This window comes from Formica exsecta, unplaced genomic scaffold (genome assembly GCF_003651465.1).
Source record: "Formica exsecta isolate Colony F162 unplaced genomic scaffold, ASM365146v1 scaffold4, whole genome shotgun sequence".
Taxonomy (NCBI): Eukaryota; Metazoa; Arthropoda; class Insecta; order Hymenoptera; family Formicidae; genus Formica; species Formica exsecta.
Window position 1 is genome coordinate 2,031,154 of NW_021851238.1, and position 16,624 is coordinate 2,047,777.

A 16,624-nucleotide genomic window follows, 5' to 3' on the forward strand; every position below is an offset into this window, starting at 1 on the left:
CTTCCGATGGCTGAGGGAAACCGCGTTCGGTTATGAAAGGATGATCACGCATGACGGCGCGAATCCAGCGGACGCGTTTGGGTCATCTGACGGAATCATATACGTTGTTGGAGGAGAAAGAGAGAGTATTTTACGCAAGCTGTGTGTGCGACGAGATCTCGAGTATTTTATTGTCTCGTAAAATGCGACCATAATTGACGACTTAAATTAATGTTAGAATCATGCGTACTTTAGTGCCGGACAGAAAATGCACGTTTTAAAACAATTTATAGCGAATACGAAAGAATCTTTCTTGAGATTGCGGGACACTGTTCCAATCCCGATATACTGTTTGCTATTATATTTAGAGCGAATAATCTATAAGTATGATCTTACGAGAAAAGAGAGAGAGAGTTTGAAAAAGTAAATGTTTGTTACTTTATGTAAAGATGAACGTTTCTCGTTTGATACGAGATTTACCTACAGTACAAAAGCCGAGATTCGGATTATAAACAAATTTGGATGCCGAAGAAAAATGCTTAGAACATTCATCTTCGCAAAACAGCTTATATCCCGTAAAGGAAAATCGGGGGATGATATTTCTGGGGACCTTGTGCGATGAAAGGCAAAAAAGGATATTGCTCGGAGGGTTGTCTTTTCTGTCGCGTCAGCAGAAATTTTCGATCGTTTGATGGGTGCACGAATGCGTGACCCTGCGTATAACGTAAACAAGATAAATAAAGAGAACACGTGATACAGGCGACAATGATTTAAATTGCTCTACCCCGTTTTTTTCTCTGATAGATTTTATTTTACAAAAATTTAAATGAGCTTGTGCCTATCGCACAGCTTTTTTCTAAAAGGGTATATTTATATATCCTACATAAGAAACAAAAAAGAAAGAGGGGGAAGAGAAAGAAAGAGAGAGAAAACATGACCTTATTAAACGTGACCTCATGAACTTTTAAAATAAGCCATATTGTATCTTAGAAGAAAAATGGGATATAATATATTAAAATTTTATTATAAAATTTACGTAATGCTTTAAAAATAGCAATTGATATTGAATATTATGAATCAAATCTTTCGTCTTATTTTAGAGAAATGATTGTATTGTATATCTGGTTTCTATCCTAAAATTAAACTAGCTTTGACTAAGGTTAGTTATTCTTAATATCGCAAATTATTTTATATTTGGTCACCGGCCAAATGGTAAATTTTATTAATGCTGAATTAAAACTGGTGACATCGGTTTTCCGTTCAATTTATATTTATCATTCGCGCCGCGGATTTCTCGATAGAAAGAATAGTATTCACCGCTTGATGCTAATTTTAGTTTAAATCCATACTAATTATTGCGCGCGTTTGATTGAAGGAAGATCGGGAAAATACCGGAAATTTTTTGAAAATATCATTGGCCTAGCGTGGAAGGGGCGCGATGCGCGATATTAAGTTCTCGATGAGAGTGACTTTATATAGGCAGAAACACACCGAGCGGAAAAAAGGAAGGAAGTAAGTACGGAAAAGTTGAGAAACTCGAGAACTCAGCATCTTCCCGGTTAAGGCCCGGTGGGTCGTAAGAAGAGGGCGAGGGGAAGAGAGAGAGAGAGAGAGAGAGAGAGAGAGAGTATAAAGGCGACACCACATAACTTCTACCGCATATTGGTCGACAGGTCGAGGAGTAACGGCAGGGTGGTTACGCGGAGGGACGAGCGCGAAGAGGGTGATGGAGAGGGAGGAAGGGGAAAATGCCATATCCAATATTATCGAACGAGTTCCAGAGTCTGACGTTCTGTATGGGGATTTCGATGAGGCGGACCAGCCGTGGAAGAAGACGGAGAAGGAAACGGGGTGGATTGGGAGGGCGCGNNNNCGCGGGGGCGGGGGGGGGGGTAGGGTAAAGGAAGGAAGGGGTGAGTTGCAATCTCGCAGTTTGACTTGGGGTGCGCGCGTCATGTTTAAGCGGCAATTTTGGCATCCTGCAGACCCCGGCCCCACCTTCTTCAACCGCCGTCGTCGGTTCAACTCCCACCCTCCCGCCGGCCGGCGGTACCACCCTTTTGGGATCCTTATTCCCCCCCTCCTCCCTCCCCCCGAGGGGTTGCGTCGCCTGCTACTGACAGATAGGACGAAACTCGCGTTTCCAGTACCGCCAAAGCATTGGAATTGCACCAATACATTGCGGATTCTGGAAACGGCGACGCGGTTGCTTTACGCGATCTATAGGATCGGGTCGTATGCTTGTCGTATCGTTGTTGAAACGATGGGGCTCTCACGCGACGGCTTCCAAGTAAATACACAGAGGACAAATAATAAGTTTACTCGCTCTTGTGTTCGCAGCCGCGGGGAGCTCGATGTGGATTTATATATCGCGATCGTAGTTTATCAATTTTGTATCAATTTTTCCGAGAAGAGAGATCGTAGAGAGAAACGTATACTATTATAAAGCTGTGTGTACAGTCGTATATTATTGCGGTAGAAAAATATTAAATATCCGCCGAATGCAGTTTTGGAGATAAAATCGAGTTGGATAAAATCGAGTCGGAGAGGAGAATTTTTTCGATAATACTGTATTGTAATTGTTTCTTGTAAATATTATTTTACGCTTTTCCCGAGACTTTAAAAAATGATGTTACGTAAATAACGTTAGGCAATCTTAATTGCTTCGTGAGAAAGCTGAAGATCCGGCGCTTTGTTCCGCTTAATTTTACATCGATACAATGGCTGACCCTCGGAGACACCGACTATTATCCTAAACAATCTTTCCATCGATAACCGTTTAAGCCACTTAAACTCTACAGCCGACCGGAACGAGCGAGGATTAAAAGTACGAGCGATTAAGGTTAATTTTCTTTAAGTACCCTGTTAACAGTGCGATAACATTGAGCGGCGAGCGATAAAATTATCGGGAACTGCGGGAAAAGCGCGCTGCGGTCAGTATGTGCGCGCGAAGTAAAAGAAAAAAAAAAAAGAGAGAAAAAAATAACGATGTCGCCCGGGCACGTCTCGCCATGAAATATATTTCGCCGACTCAGCCCACACGGTACGATCGTTTTGCCGAAGGAAAGAATCGAACCGAAGCTGCGGACTCGGGTCGCCGAAGAGTAGCAAGAGACGACCTAAAGGAAGGGGGAAACGGAAGTTCACGGGAGAATTCACGAGCGATTTTCTCGAACTGATTCGGACTCGCTGAGTGTATTCCCGTATTACGGTAAACGCCGTTAAGGTCGACGAGAGAGATGGATAATCGCTTAAAATGATTGATTTTCGCTGAAAAGGAAAACGCGATTCTACGTCGCATATAACACGTCGGCGTATAAATTTACGTTTAATAATCGGCCGCGTAGATTCCATTTCAATCAGCGGGAAATAGGTTACGCGGCTGTCGTTTATAATCGGGTCATTAATTAGAAACTGACATCGTATGTGCATCAGACAGCGGGGCAATAACGGAGGAAGACGGTCGTGGTTTTGCCCTCGGAGAAAATTACGGTATCGCCGTTGATTGATCGGGCAATTAATTAGACATTGACGCTCGGCTGCTTGTAGCTCAGCTTCGTGCTCTCGCGCGAATTTGGAATGTAAGATATACTGCGGACGTTTAAGTCGGCTGCAGAGTTGCAACATCTCTTCTCTCTCTTTAATGTAACGACGCGACTAACGAACCGTGACTACGGAATAAATGTAGCCCACTTGAATGTAACCGACGTGAAACGAGTATAGCGGTAACTGTAATTGAGCTATCGACAAGAGAATAAATCAAATCCTATCGGCTCGTTATAGATAGAGTCAATTATGTTCCATGACACTCTCTTCTTTCTCTCTTTCTTTCTTTATATATATTTATATATATTTTTCTTATGTGTTTTTTCCGTAATTCTAAATGCAATATTTGTCTCTGCGCGTTAATCTTAATGAAAAAATATTACATAAAATCGTCCGATGTTACATTAATATGCCGATCGAGTTTATAAATTTTATATTATTAATTAATTAAAACCCATCATCTAAATCCATCATCTAAAAACAATTTATTATTATTATTATAATTTCTATGCAAAATACATATATGTGTTGAGGGCACAATGTATTGTTGCAGAAGGATGTGTATAGTGCCGTAATATAACTACCGTTAATAGTTTAATTAATGTAATAATCGACGAGCGCAAAATAGCATTTGAATTTTATTATTAATTATAATTTCATCGATCGAATACAACAGTTCACTATCTTCCTATTCTCGTTAAATATACTACACATATAATACACGCGCGCGCGCGATCAATCAAAACTACGGCGAAAGTTAGTCGTTTTAGCTTCTTGGGTGTCACTTCAAGTTCTCCGGTATTCCCTCGCGGTTCACCGTTTGTCCGTCAGCGGGGGATAAAGCAGCGTGCATGATGGAATTCGTTGGAAAAAGTGCGCCGCCTCCGCGGAAATAAATCTCGCTGTGTGCTGTGTTTCTTTCGCCAGAACTTCGTCAAAGTCGAAAACAGACGTGTCGTTTCGCCGCGAATTCCACTTGGGCCGAAGAGGGAAGGTCGCGCGGGATCGCGTCGATTTTTTTCCTTTTTTTTTTTTGGGGGGGGGGGGGAAGGGGATGGAAGACGAGGACGAGAGGAGCAGTTAGTTTCTATCATACATCATCGCGCGCGACTATTTCGAGATGACATTGCGCAGCCTTTTGCGGGCCTTTTTTTATACCAGTATACCGGCGCGATTCGAGGCACAAGCACGCGCAAGGATATATAAATTCCCACGGGAACTTTATTAATGACAGAAGACTGATTAACGATCGGCGCTCCTCCGCTTGTCTGCTCTAACTCACTTGCACTTGTCTTATTGCAGTCGTAGCTCTCTCTCTCTCTCTCTCTCTCTCTCTATCTCTCTCCTTCTCTCTCGCGTTACGTTATATGTACCGGGCGATTCGAAATGTATACCGTCTCCCCATTACCCATTAAATCCTTTAGAACGCCGCTATTCTCGCTAATGAGAATGCCTTTAGAACGCGTCGAGCGGTGTTTCATAAGCGTGGAAGATGCAAATAATTTATACGAGAGAGACGGTATAATTACACAATACTTATGTTAACAATTAATGCAAAGTTATGTAGGTGTCGTCGTTACGATTTGCCATTCTTATCTCGCTGGCGAAATCGCACGAAGACGCGTAAAAGAAAACTTGTGTATAAGAGAGCCGACTGTCATAAAAGAATCAGCGCAGTTTCCTTCATTTCTGCAGTTCATCCCGTTTCTCATTTCGGTTAGCGTAAAACAAAGGGCCGCAAAATATCGTCTAAATGGCGAGAACTCCGCCGCAATGCATTTTGTTAATACACTAGCATTATCGCGCATTACACCGTCTGCGCGTATCTCTGCACCAGTTTTTAATTATTAGAATGAATAGTATTTCCAAATAAAGGAACGTAAGTATGCGCATTTTATGAAAACACAAGCTTATATCAAGAGAGAGAGAGAGAGAGAGAAAGGCAAGAATTTCTTTCAACTCGTTATCAATTGTGTTTATTACGCTTACGTATACATATATTATATGTATGCATCTCTTTCTAGAGGTTATCGCGATTGAGCCAACAGGTAGAATCTTGCGCCTTCCGCTACCTTGTTTGGAGTTTAGATGAATGTGTCTTACCTCTGAGGACCTCCGCTAACCGAGCTCGGCATTTAACTTGCTAATATCATATTCATTGTATATTCATCGTTGGCATGGAACAGTTCGTACCTGTAGGTAACGCTTGTTTTCGTACGCTCACCTGTATCAGCGTTATTCCGCTGTGTGATACCGAGGCAAAAATTTATTTGTTAATAGAACAGGTTAATGAAAGATTGGTTTCTGTTAAAAAAAAAAGAGCATTTTTGAAAGTTTCTATTTTTTTATATTTATTCGTTCTTTTATTCAATCTGCAAAATGTTATATTTTTTTTATTTTTCGAGATTCTCTTACTTTGCGTGTTTTAATTTTCAATTCGAGTATTACATTTTTGATTAACATGATCTCGACTCGCGGCTTTGCTACCGTTTCTCGCAAATATTCCCCGCATAGCCTTTTGATGTATGAACGTAGATTATTCCTTAAACTAAAACATGTTTTCAACGAGGACGCATGCGAGGTTACTTTTTCTTTAAAAACATTTTCAACCGAGCTTGGAAAGCGCGCGGTTGGAAGGTCACATCTAACGCCCATCCAATTTATCAAGCGTAATCAAAATATAAGGCAGTAACCGCATTAATCGCGACAATCAATCATGTAAGGGAACCCGGACTTGCCCGCAAACTTGGTAACTTACCGTCCATGGCCATTTATAGTTTGGCCAACTTCGCATTGCCGGCACTTTAGTAAACACTTTGCCGTGGGTGTAAAAGCCAGGTATATCGCACGGTATCTCTTACATAATTGATTTTCCTGCAATATTTCACGGGATCTTTAATGATGCGATTAATGATGGTTTTAGATTCGCGGTTATTTATTTAATTAAAGTTAGACAGCGTGAATTAAATCTGTTTTGCCTCGAAATATAAAAAGTTATACATAATAGCGGCATCCATATCTTCTTATCTTTGCAAAAGAGTCTTTAATCTTTGCGAGACGCAATGTTTGAAATATTTCTTCGCGGAGATAAGAACACATTGCGTATCTTTTTTATATCTTTGAGCTCTCGCAAATTTTTTGCGTTACTTGCGGGACAAATTGCTACGATCGTCCGTACAGTCGTTTTTCTTCCGCAACGTGTAACGTCTGTGACATTTCCGAGGGGATGACGCTGTTTGTCGGCTCAAGACAAAGATCCCGGAATTAACAAAAGTTCATTGAACGCGATCTCGTCCAAGTTGTATATCTCCGCTTTCGTCCAGCATCCTCCACTCTTTCGTTGAATTTCGATGGTCCCCGAGTCGATACACGCTCCCGGATGAAAGAGCAGAAAGCTAGGCGAGAGCAATCGTCCGAAATGTAGGAGGTAGAGGCCAATTTTCTTACGACGCTGGTTCGGAAACGGCGGTGACTACGTGAGAGTCGTGAGTAGAATTCTGTTTACCCTTCGCTCGAGCAAACCATTTGTTCCATCCACTCCGCATTCCTCTCTCCGCTACTTCTACTAGCTTCTCTACCGCGTCCTTCTCTTTCGCTGGCAATTCGCCGTCCCTCAGCTGCATTGACTAAAAACAGCGATGTGCCAAGGGCGATGTACTTCGGCAACAAGCTAGATAGCTTTAATTATCTCGGTTTGCAGATAAAGTGGGCGAGTAATTTCGATATAATTGCGCCCATACGTTTTACCGCCGATTTTACGTCATCTCATGAACAACGTTAATTGCGTAATTTTATTTCAGTCTTGCAACTTATTGCTGCGGTGTATTTCAGTTTCGAAACTTTTGCGTTACGCGAGATTTTACGTAATCTAACTTTATGCGAGCGGCAGAGAGACAGAAAGAGAGAGAGAGAGAGAGAGAGAGAGAGAGAGAGAGAAAGAAGAAGAGAAAAAGAGAAAGCATCTTGGTTTTTTATTATTATATAAATAAATCTATGATTTCGTAATTAATTGTACTTTTATTATGGACAAAAAAATGTTGTTTTTTTTCAATTTCTATGTAATTAGTAACTTGCACACTTGAATCTTTAGATCTTTAGAAGGACGGTTATCTGCAAAGATGGCTATCTCTTTAATTGATGAGTACCTTGCCCTCTTTTTCTATTTAAGAGCAGTTTATGTTTCTGTCGCAAAGTAATTTTATGGTCCCGCGCTACTTTTCTACAAAATTGTGCAGCGCGCGGTCACGACAGACTACTAAGTGCAGGATTAGGAAGGTAGATAAGACCGGTCGCATACAATACCAATACTCAATTATGTTACAAAAGTACACTCTGTATATAGAATTGTGCTTAATGTTACTTTAGCTTCAATCTTTTTCACTTCTCCATACATTTTCCCGTTTTTGTTCTTCTATGTATATATATGCCCGAAGAATGCTATTTCTCATCAACGATGATCTTAACATGTTCTTAAAATATTCACACTTTTCAACGATTCTTTCCACTTAATTATTATTATATTAATATATTTAAGTCGAGACTCGTGAAAAAGACAAGGCTTTAAATTTTTAAATGCCATTTAGAAGTCGATATAATTAAATCTTCAAGTTAAATATTATTAAGTTATTTGATATTGTCAGATATCTATTGAAATCATTAGTTTTTAATTATGCAAAAGATAACAGTTACAAGTATTAAATTAAAATATAAACGGTAATAACCGTAGTGTTCCGCGCTCACTGATCACCGTTATTCACCGATTCCGATATATGTCCCTTTGATTAAGAATGAGTCTTCTCCGAGGATGGCAATAAAATAAGAAGCATAAAAGCGACCTGTCGTCGGCTTGCATAGGATGTGGGAAAATGGAGCATGATAATAAATATCATAGCCGTGACATTTGTAGAACAGATTAATCGCGCAGATAGCTCTACTTTTAAAGAAGATAGACGCGGCTTTGTGACGCGATTGTGCATCTCCAAGCTTGTCTCTGTTTCTATTACAAACGGTACAGAGTCGTGATAAATTTTGCGGACGAAAAGAAAGAAAGCGATGACAGATATATTCGATAAATCAATTATACATATAAATTCAAGCCAAAAAGGAGTGACATTTTCAAAAATCTATAATTGCAAAAATAATAAAATAAAATTTTGTTGTCGAATTCAATTAATTATAACAAGATTGCTGACGCGGTTTTACGTATTTCGAGATGATTATACGTAACGTATCCGGACAATATCCATTTTAATATTCTCGATAAAATTATCGCCGCAATGAGGATGTTAGAAGTATTTTGGGGCTTCACACTGCGAGATCTCGGTCGCATTCGCAGGGAATATTTCGCGCGCGATACAGATCCGATGGATAAACCATTCTGCCGCGGATGTATAGGGAGCGAGAACAACCGAATTAAATTTCCCACATACACATGGCTAGATGCTGAGCTATCATACGGCTTTGTCCGCGAGAGTTGATAATGTTTCGAGACCGACGCACAGTTTCGCGGAGATGGAGAAGGAACGGGCAGATATGCTACGCGTAGCGACACAAGGGAGGAAAAGAGAAAGAGAGTAAGAGAGAGAGAGAGAGAGAGAGCGACCGAGGAAAGCAAAGGGAGAACAAGAGAGAAAGAGAGAGAGAAATTACCGGCGGTCAATGACAGAGCTTCCTGCGGTTTTCTCGCTCGTCCGCCTGTATTCACGGCTCAGTAAGCCGGCAATAAATCCACTCTCTCCACCCCCAACCCCTGGCCGCTCATCTATCCACTTGCTGCCTATGTGCGTGTAGTGTACGCATCCTCGAAACTCGGCGTTTTGTTGAATCGTCGCGGAACGAGATCGTAAATTGACATAAATTAAATTTGAAATGGCCCTGTTCGTACCGAGGCGCGCATGAGCAGCCAGCGGACTGACGAATCCGCTCGCCGCGGATTTCTGATTAACGCATTGCCTTTAAATAAGATATATTAAACGCGTATCTTTGTGTGTCTAGAGAGGAAATTATTTAATTCGCGATATCTCTTCGACGTGGGATTACTCGGGATAATTGTGATGTGATCGTTCACAATATTTTCCTCACGCAAAATGACAGAAAAAGTCGTTGTAATATTATTAAAGGATAATTTTTACATATGTTATATTAACGTTATCATTGAAAAATATTACTGCATGTTATATATCATATTTTGTATTTCCAACGTTCGTAATTATGCCGAAAATAAAAGTTTATTTCGCTCTATTTCATTAATTTTTCATTTGGTTTCATGAATGCAATTTATTTGTGCTAATTAAAAACATGAAACAGTAATGCCGGTAATTTATGTGGAAAGATTATTTTTATTTTCTGTAATTTTTCTCAATTAGCATGATGATATTTGGAGAATAATGAAAAGAGGCTATAAATATCGTCGCAACGATGACAATCAAAGAAAATTGCCAATTCTCTATACAATCGGTCAGCACCATCAAATTATTTGTATCTATTATTATAATTCCACAATATACAAGTTTAAGGCCCTGCGCACAATAGAGAAAATATTAAGAATAAGAATGAATATTAAATTTTAAAAAGGACAATTTGGAATTATTTTACTTCAAACAAGGAAACGGAATGGATTAATTATTCCTAATTTTTAATTTATTATGCGTTAATACATTCCATTCCCTCATTTGAAGGAAAATAATTTCAAATTGTTTTTCTTAAAATTTAATATTCATTTCTATTCCTAATATTTTCTCTATTATGCGCAGGGCTTAATATTTGTCTCGCAGCGAACGATATCGATCATAGCATGAGAAATTCGTCGATTGTTGACACATTGCGGGGAAACTAGACAATCGCGATCGTGGATGCCTTCTGCGGAGATCGTACTTCGAGGTCACTTTTGGTGCTACGTGGACCCATTCGAAACTGTTCAACGTTTAATTCGCTCGTACGATCAAAGATCGCGTTCTCGCTCCGGCGGTTTCCCATGGTGTTGCAACGACATCCTCGCAAGAGACGCTGGACGTCGTCGAATCGTCGTAGCGCAAGTTGCACTACGAGATTTCGTACCGCCGACGGGAAATCCCATTTGAACAGGAACGTAGTACCGGTAGTTAATCATCGGCTGTTGCCAATAGTTTCACTGTCTGTAGCCCGCTACTCCATCTCTCGTCGTCCGATACCTATGAACCTCCCCCGTATAACTTGTCCAGATGTAGTTCCTTATCCCCGTCAGCTGGATACAGTCGAAGTTTATTACGATTAATGCTCAAGTTGTCGGTATATACATATATATATATATATATCGGTGATAACGCGGACGGAGTTACAAGTTCCTCCGGATGTGCATCTCGGCACGTTAACGATTGCTTCGGTTGCCGTTGGGGCCATCGAAATTTGTTAACCACCGGCATTAGGGTACACGGATATCATATTACGTCCCGGTGGAACACGACGATGTGATTAGTTACAGGAGGAACAATGTCCGCAACGGCAATGCGCGAATTATACACGTGTGTATATTTATTCATGAACAGCGTTTATGTTCCACGCGATATGAATCTATCTTTTACGGACGCTTGAGGGCGGGAACTTGCACTGGATAATGCAATTGCGTGTCTCGCGACATGATTATTAATTATCACACTTTTTCATGAGAGGGAAGACGTTGGAAAACATGTGGTTTCACGCGAAATATAAACTGGCCGTACTTTACACAAGCGTTACACGACTCGCGCGCGCCTTACATTTCCGAAATAGTTCTTAATTCGAGGAAAAAGAAATATTCGTTTCTTTCGTCCTCGCGTGTATGGCGAACTGAACAGCGATATTAATTACATACGATTAACGGAGATGGTCAATTTGGACGTGTCGCGTTCCGATCGGTTGCGTTGCAAAGCGCGGGCTACCATTAACGACCGAGTCGGATCGCGCGCGTGTAATTATTGGTCGGTAATCGTCGGGCGTGTGTAATTTGCAAGCTGCAACTCTTTCCATTTAGCGGCCGGCTCTTTTCGAGTCGCAGGCCCTGCGGGTCGGCCTGCGTCACCGGGGGGACGTCCCGGCCGTGCTCGAAATAACAGAGTTCGCGGGAGAAATTGGTGTAACTCGGAGCTTTGCGGGCCATTAATAAAGCGGCGGCGAGCGCTCGAGCGCCCACTCACAGAACACTCACCGGCGTTCGCACCAATGTTACCGCAGACACGTCCGCACGTGTATATACGACACGTGCACACGAATGGGCACTTACCGGGCGACTCGGTACCGGTGACCGAGCACGCTCGCTCACGCGAAGAGCTCGCGAAGAGAGAGTGTGTGTGAGAGAGAGAGAGAGAGAGAGAGAGAGAGAGAGAGAGAGTGCCTCCCCTTTCCCGTGTGAAACCCACCCCCGGGCACTCGCGAGCTTCTCCGTCACGGCTTCGCGAGCGGAATCGATGCGGGGTGGGTTGCGAGTCCGTCGACGACGACGAGGGGGGGAGGAAGAGTCATTACCCACGTCTCGTAAGTGCGGGCCGACTGCGAGAGCCAGTAATGTCGGTCATTACAGACAGATATATAGATAGATAGAGTTTATTACGTACGTAACACATACGAGAGAAACGCAAATAACAGACACTCAGAGGTAGCCTAAAGCGGCAGATTACGGGTTTGAACCTTATCAAAGAATACATAGAGAACCAACATTTAGGTTATCGCGGCGCGCAAGCTAATGGAAGGAAGGAAATTTCCAAGATTATACACGCGCGATGACGACGCGTTCGCGTTGAGATTTGATTCGGGATATTATATTTTTGTCACTGTCATAATGAACGTTAAATAATAAAATAAGCGTGTCAATTTTTGACGTGGCTTGATCGTTACAGCTTGCAAAAGCTGATTGATAAAATGATGAGATATACCATGGCTTTTTAGCATAAATTTTTACAAGAAAGATATTTTAAAGTTTCTGAAATTTATCGCGCTCATTAAAACAACTAGGATAATAATTTTCCTTCTAAGAAACCATTAGCGCAATCTCGTCGCTTCGTAAATTTGATTTCGGCGCATTATTCGCGGAGAGATCTCGACTGATAATAATCATCTCTGACAGGCTCGAAATGTCGCAATATTGAGCACATTGCTATCGTGCCTCAGATTCCCCGGTTTTCGCAGGAATTTCCCGTCGAAAATGCGAACGCGATTCGCGATAAGATCGAGCACGCGCGAGATGAGATACGAGCCTTGGCATCGTGACGAGATTAGCGTCAAAGGGTTAATTAAACGTAACAAAGAAATAAAACGGCGACGTTATCCGTGGCGAAGTATACACATAGATAGTATGCGCACACGAAGAACGGCGGATCGCGAGCCGCCGTCATCGCGTATCGTACCCGGAATATCTCGCGTTTTCTCGTAGCTACCCCGGCTAGGCGAGAACCGGAAGTTGGAGCGCACAGCTCTTTTCCGGCGGCGTGGCCAGGCGTTCGCGCTCGAACGGCGGATTAATCGCGATACACGTCAGGCAAGAGAACGACGGGGCGGAAGAGAGAAAGATGGATGGGGAATAAAGGGGAGACTTAAGGGGGAGAGGAGATCGCGCACCCCCTTTGGATGTTTACAAAGGTGAATCTTGGCTCGTATTTAAATTTGTTAGACGTGCTCTCCCGCCGCGTCGCTACGGAGATGAGGGGTCCTTTCGAAGGAGAAGATGGCTTGGGTAGGGAGGAAAAGATAGTTGCGCGCACGGTGTAGGAAATTTGTTGCCAAGAAATCACCCCGCTATCTCGATGGAACGTGAGGTAGTAAGTACTATGGCACAAGCAATATGACTCAGACTCAGTTGGAGGAGCTAATTTAACTGCGATCGATTTTTATATATATTTCAAGAGAGTATACTATAGACATTGATTAACATCTTTACAGTTGGGCACGTATTTTGAGAAAGAGTTAGAAACGTTTCCGTATAATATCGAGTGATCGATTATATTATATATATAACCTTTTTAAAAAAATCATTTATTAATCAAGTGCACTATTCAAGCGTTAAGATAATAAAATATTTAGGGATATAGTAAAGTATATATATATCAATATATATAAATATAAAAGTTATTTGTTAATTAACACTATTATTGAAATATTTAAGGATACATTTATTTACACATATATACACAAACTTTATTCCTAAATATTTTATAATCTAAACGTATGAATAATACAATCTGTTTTAATAAATGATTTTTTTTTTAAATTTATACAGCATATAAAATGAAGAAAATTGATAAAAGATTTAAAAAACAAATTAATACGGAACACAAACAATGAAAGATGAAATAAAAAATAAAAAAGTGTGATATCGGATCTTGCAAATTTGAATGTTTTATCGAACTTGCATATTTATGCGCAATTCGTGCGTCTTACACGTTAATCGAAAAATCTGTTTAAATGTGTAACGGAGAAAAATGAACGCGCAGAGAAACAGAGCGATGAAAAATAAGAGATCGTCCTTTGAGTTGTTTATAGAGCTAAGTCGTGGCTCTCATGGAATTTGCATAGCTTTCGTCGAGAAAATGGGCACGTGAAGGAAAATAAGGAACAAAGGGAGGGCAATTTCGTCGTTGACAGTAGAAAAATTACAGTAACAAGATTATATGTATATACCGCGGGATCGTCAAAGCACGTTAAATTTTACTATGAATTGTCAAACTTGGAGAGTTTCTTTTTACGAAATAACATTTGAGATAAATTGAAGATAAAAGTACAAGAGAATATAGAGATATGACTTATGTATTTTTGATCCGAAAAGTCTTTAAATCGACATAGACATAAACCATGGTGTGCACTTTTTCTAGAGATAAAAAGATTCTATATTTATTTAAATAATATACACACTATACGCATCATTACTATATAATTATACATTTTACAATATATTTTACATATTAGAAATTTTACACTTTCCTTAAGAAAATAAAAAAGAAATTAAATTTTGGTATCCCGATTTTTTGTCATATCACATATTTCTACCTCTTTATATCTAGATAATAATTTTATTAAAACTGAATAAAAACGTAATTAAATAGAAGCAGCAATTAATGGAAATATTAATACTTGCAATGGTTAATTCATAAAAGACAGATTTCGTAAAATGATTAATATGCAAATGAGTGTAATCGTGTGCGCAAATCGCGCAATAGGAAGGACGACGTCATTCATTAAAAGCGGATCAATGGCGGATGGATCGATCGTGTGGGTAAAGGGAAATGTGTTTACAAAGGTAAATCGCGGTGGTTTTCGTGAAATTCGAACCGGTGTCGGTTGCGCTGTGAAAACGAGAACTGACGCCCTGGATGTAGAGTAGTTTCGCGAGAGAACAACAAAGGATACAAAGCTTTCGGATATCGTAACGAAGAATATTGCGCACGGCACGAGAGATTCACCGTTAATAACGAACGGCGCACATTAACGGCGTATTTAACTAAGAGAGAATAATTAAAGCGACCGGGGAAAGTTTTACATGAATTATGCGTTCGCGATAACACGCGCGAAAGATGCAACTTTCTCGCGAGCATCTCGTCGGATTAATCGTTCCACGAAAGAGAACAGGAAATATCGTTTGCAACACAAGGGCGAGCGGAGGATAGGCGTCGACACTGGTCGTTCAAAGCTAAATCGCGGCTTTCATGGGATTCGACACCAATTCGACACTCAGAGAAAACGAGAATGTGTAAGCTCGAAGAGAAAGCGAGAGAGAGAGAGAGAGAAAAGCTAATTCTGCGGCTAACAAAGAACAAAGCATGTCGATGGGAAGCTGTTTCTGTAATGAATTGCCGAGAAGGATTAAGTTCGTTCATTACATTGTAACTTTACGTGGTATATAATCGGGTTAAAGAAGAGTGCGTTACGGATTAATTCGCAGTGACGGACAGATATTTATCGCATCTCTTAATCTTCCGGTTGCGCGCATCTGCTCGCTTCTTATATAATCTTAAAGCTAAGATATTTAATTCGTCGAGCAGCATCGCAAGCTATACACGCTACCCTACTTTACATGCATCTGGTATGTTTCATTATTCTATCGCATCGAAGACGGCGAAGACGGTGAAATTAGTGTTCTCGAGTCACGATTTACACGATAGCGATTGCACGAAGCGCCGTATAATACGCCGAGGCCATGGCAGAAAATCGGCCGAAAGAGAGAGGGAGAGAAGGAAAACAGCCTCGAACCCTCTTAGTAATAACAAATTACATATTCCGTTTCGTAGAGTGAATTTATCACGTGCGCGTGTTCTACAAATCTGGTCGATATATACATACTCGTCCGAGAAGTGTGACGAAGCGTATATGTGCATCGTCGGATTAACGGCGACACAATACCACTCCTTTCGGGAAAAGCTCTCGGAGCGCTTGGACAAAGTGGACGCGGAGATGGGATAGCACGCGTTATCCGTTCAAAGGTAATCGTACCTTCCACGTAATTCGACACGGATACACTTCACGGGCTAGAAAACAAACGCGGTAGAGAGAGGGATACTTTTGGCCATGTAACAAAGACGAGCGATTTGCACACGGCAGATTGACGAGGCTGAAAGGGATCCGCGGAGCGTCAGGCAGCGGACATTTCATGTGTGTGTAAAGATTATTATAATATTAATGGGATGCCTAAAGAGAACAGAGGAGAGATAAACAGAAATCGCATAAATAACGAAGGGTGATTGAAGTGGATCCGCTGAATTATTAACCTATCGTATAGCGTTTCAACTCACATCGACCAAAACAGCTTCAAATAGAGAATTCGATTCGGATTTTATCATTAATAATTGCATCGAAGGGAGAGACAACAGAATTAATAGATTTCCGATTTTTGGAGAACGAGAGTAGAGCGTATAAGCGGAGCACTTGCGTTGTAAAGTATTTATATATGACGTAAGCTCTCTTCGTATATCAAGAGATTTTTTGCGAATTTTTTAGCTGTTGTTGCATCTGCTGTTGTTATTGCTGAGAAGGGGTTTATGAATACACAGGAGATATTTATTGTATGTCATTACAATGTATTTACATTAAAATAATCCGGAATCAAAATATGCGAAATAACGATGCTTTTAGTGATAAAAAAAAAAATATAAAGAAAAAT

General features: G+C 40.8%; 1 protein-coding gene across 3 annotated transcripts in view; it reads left to right on the forward strand.

Annotated features, from left to right (window-relative positions):
* LOC115239956 (nephrin-like) overlaps positions 1-16,624 on the forward strand; it is a 379,693-nt gene that overhangs the window by 64,803 nt on the left and 298,266 nt on the right. The gene's annotated exons all lie outside the window — the stretch shown is intronic.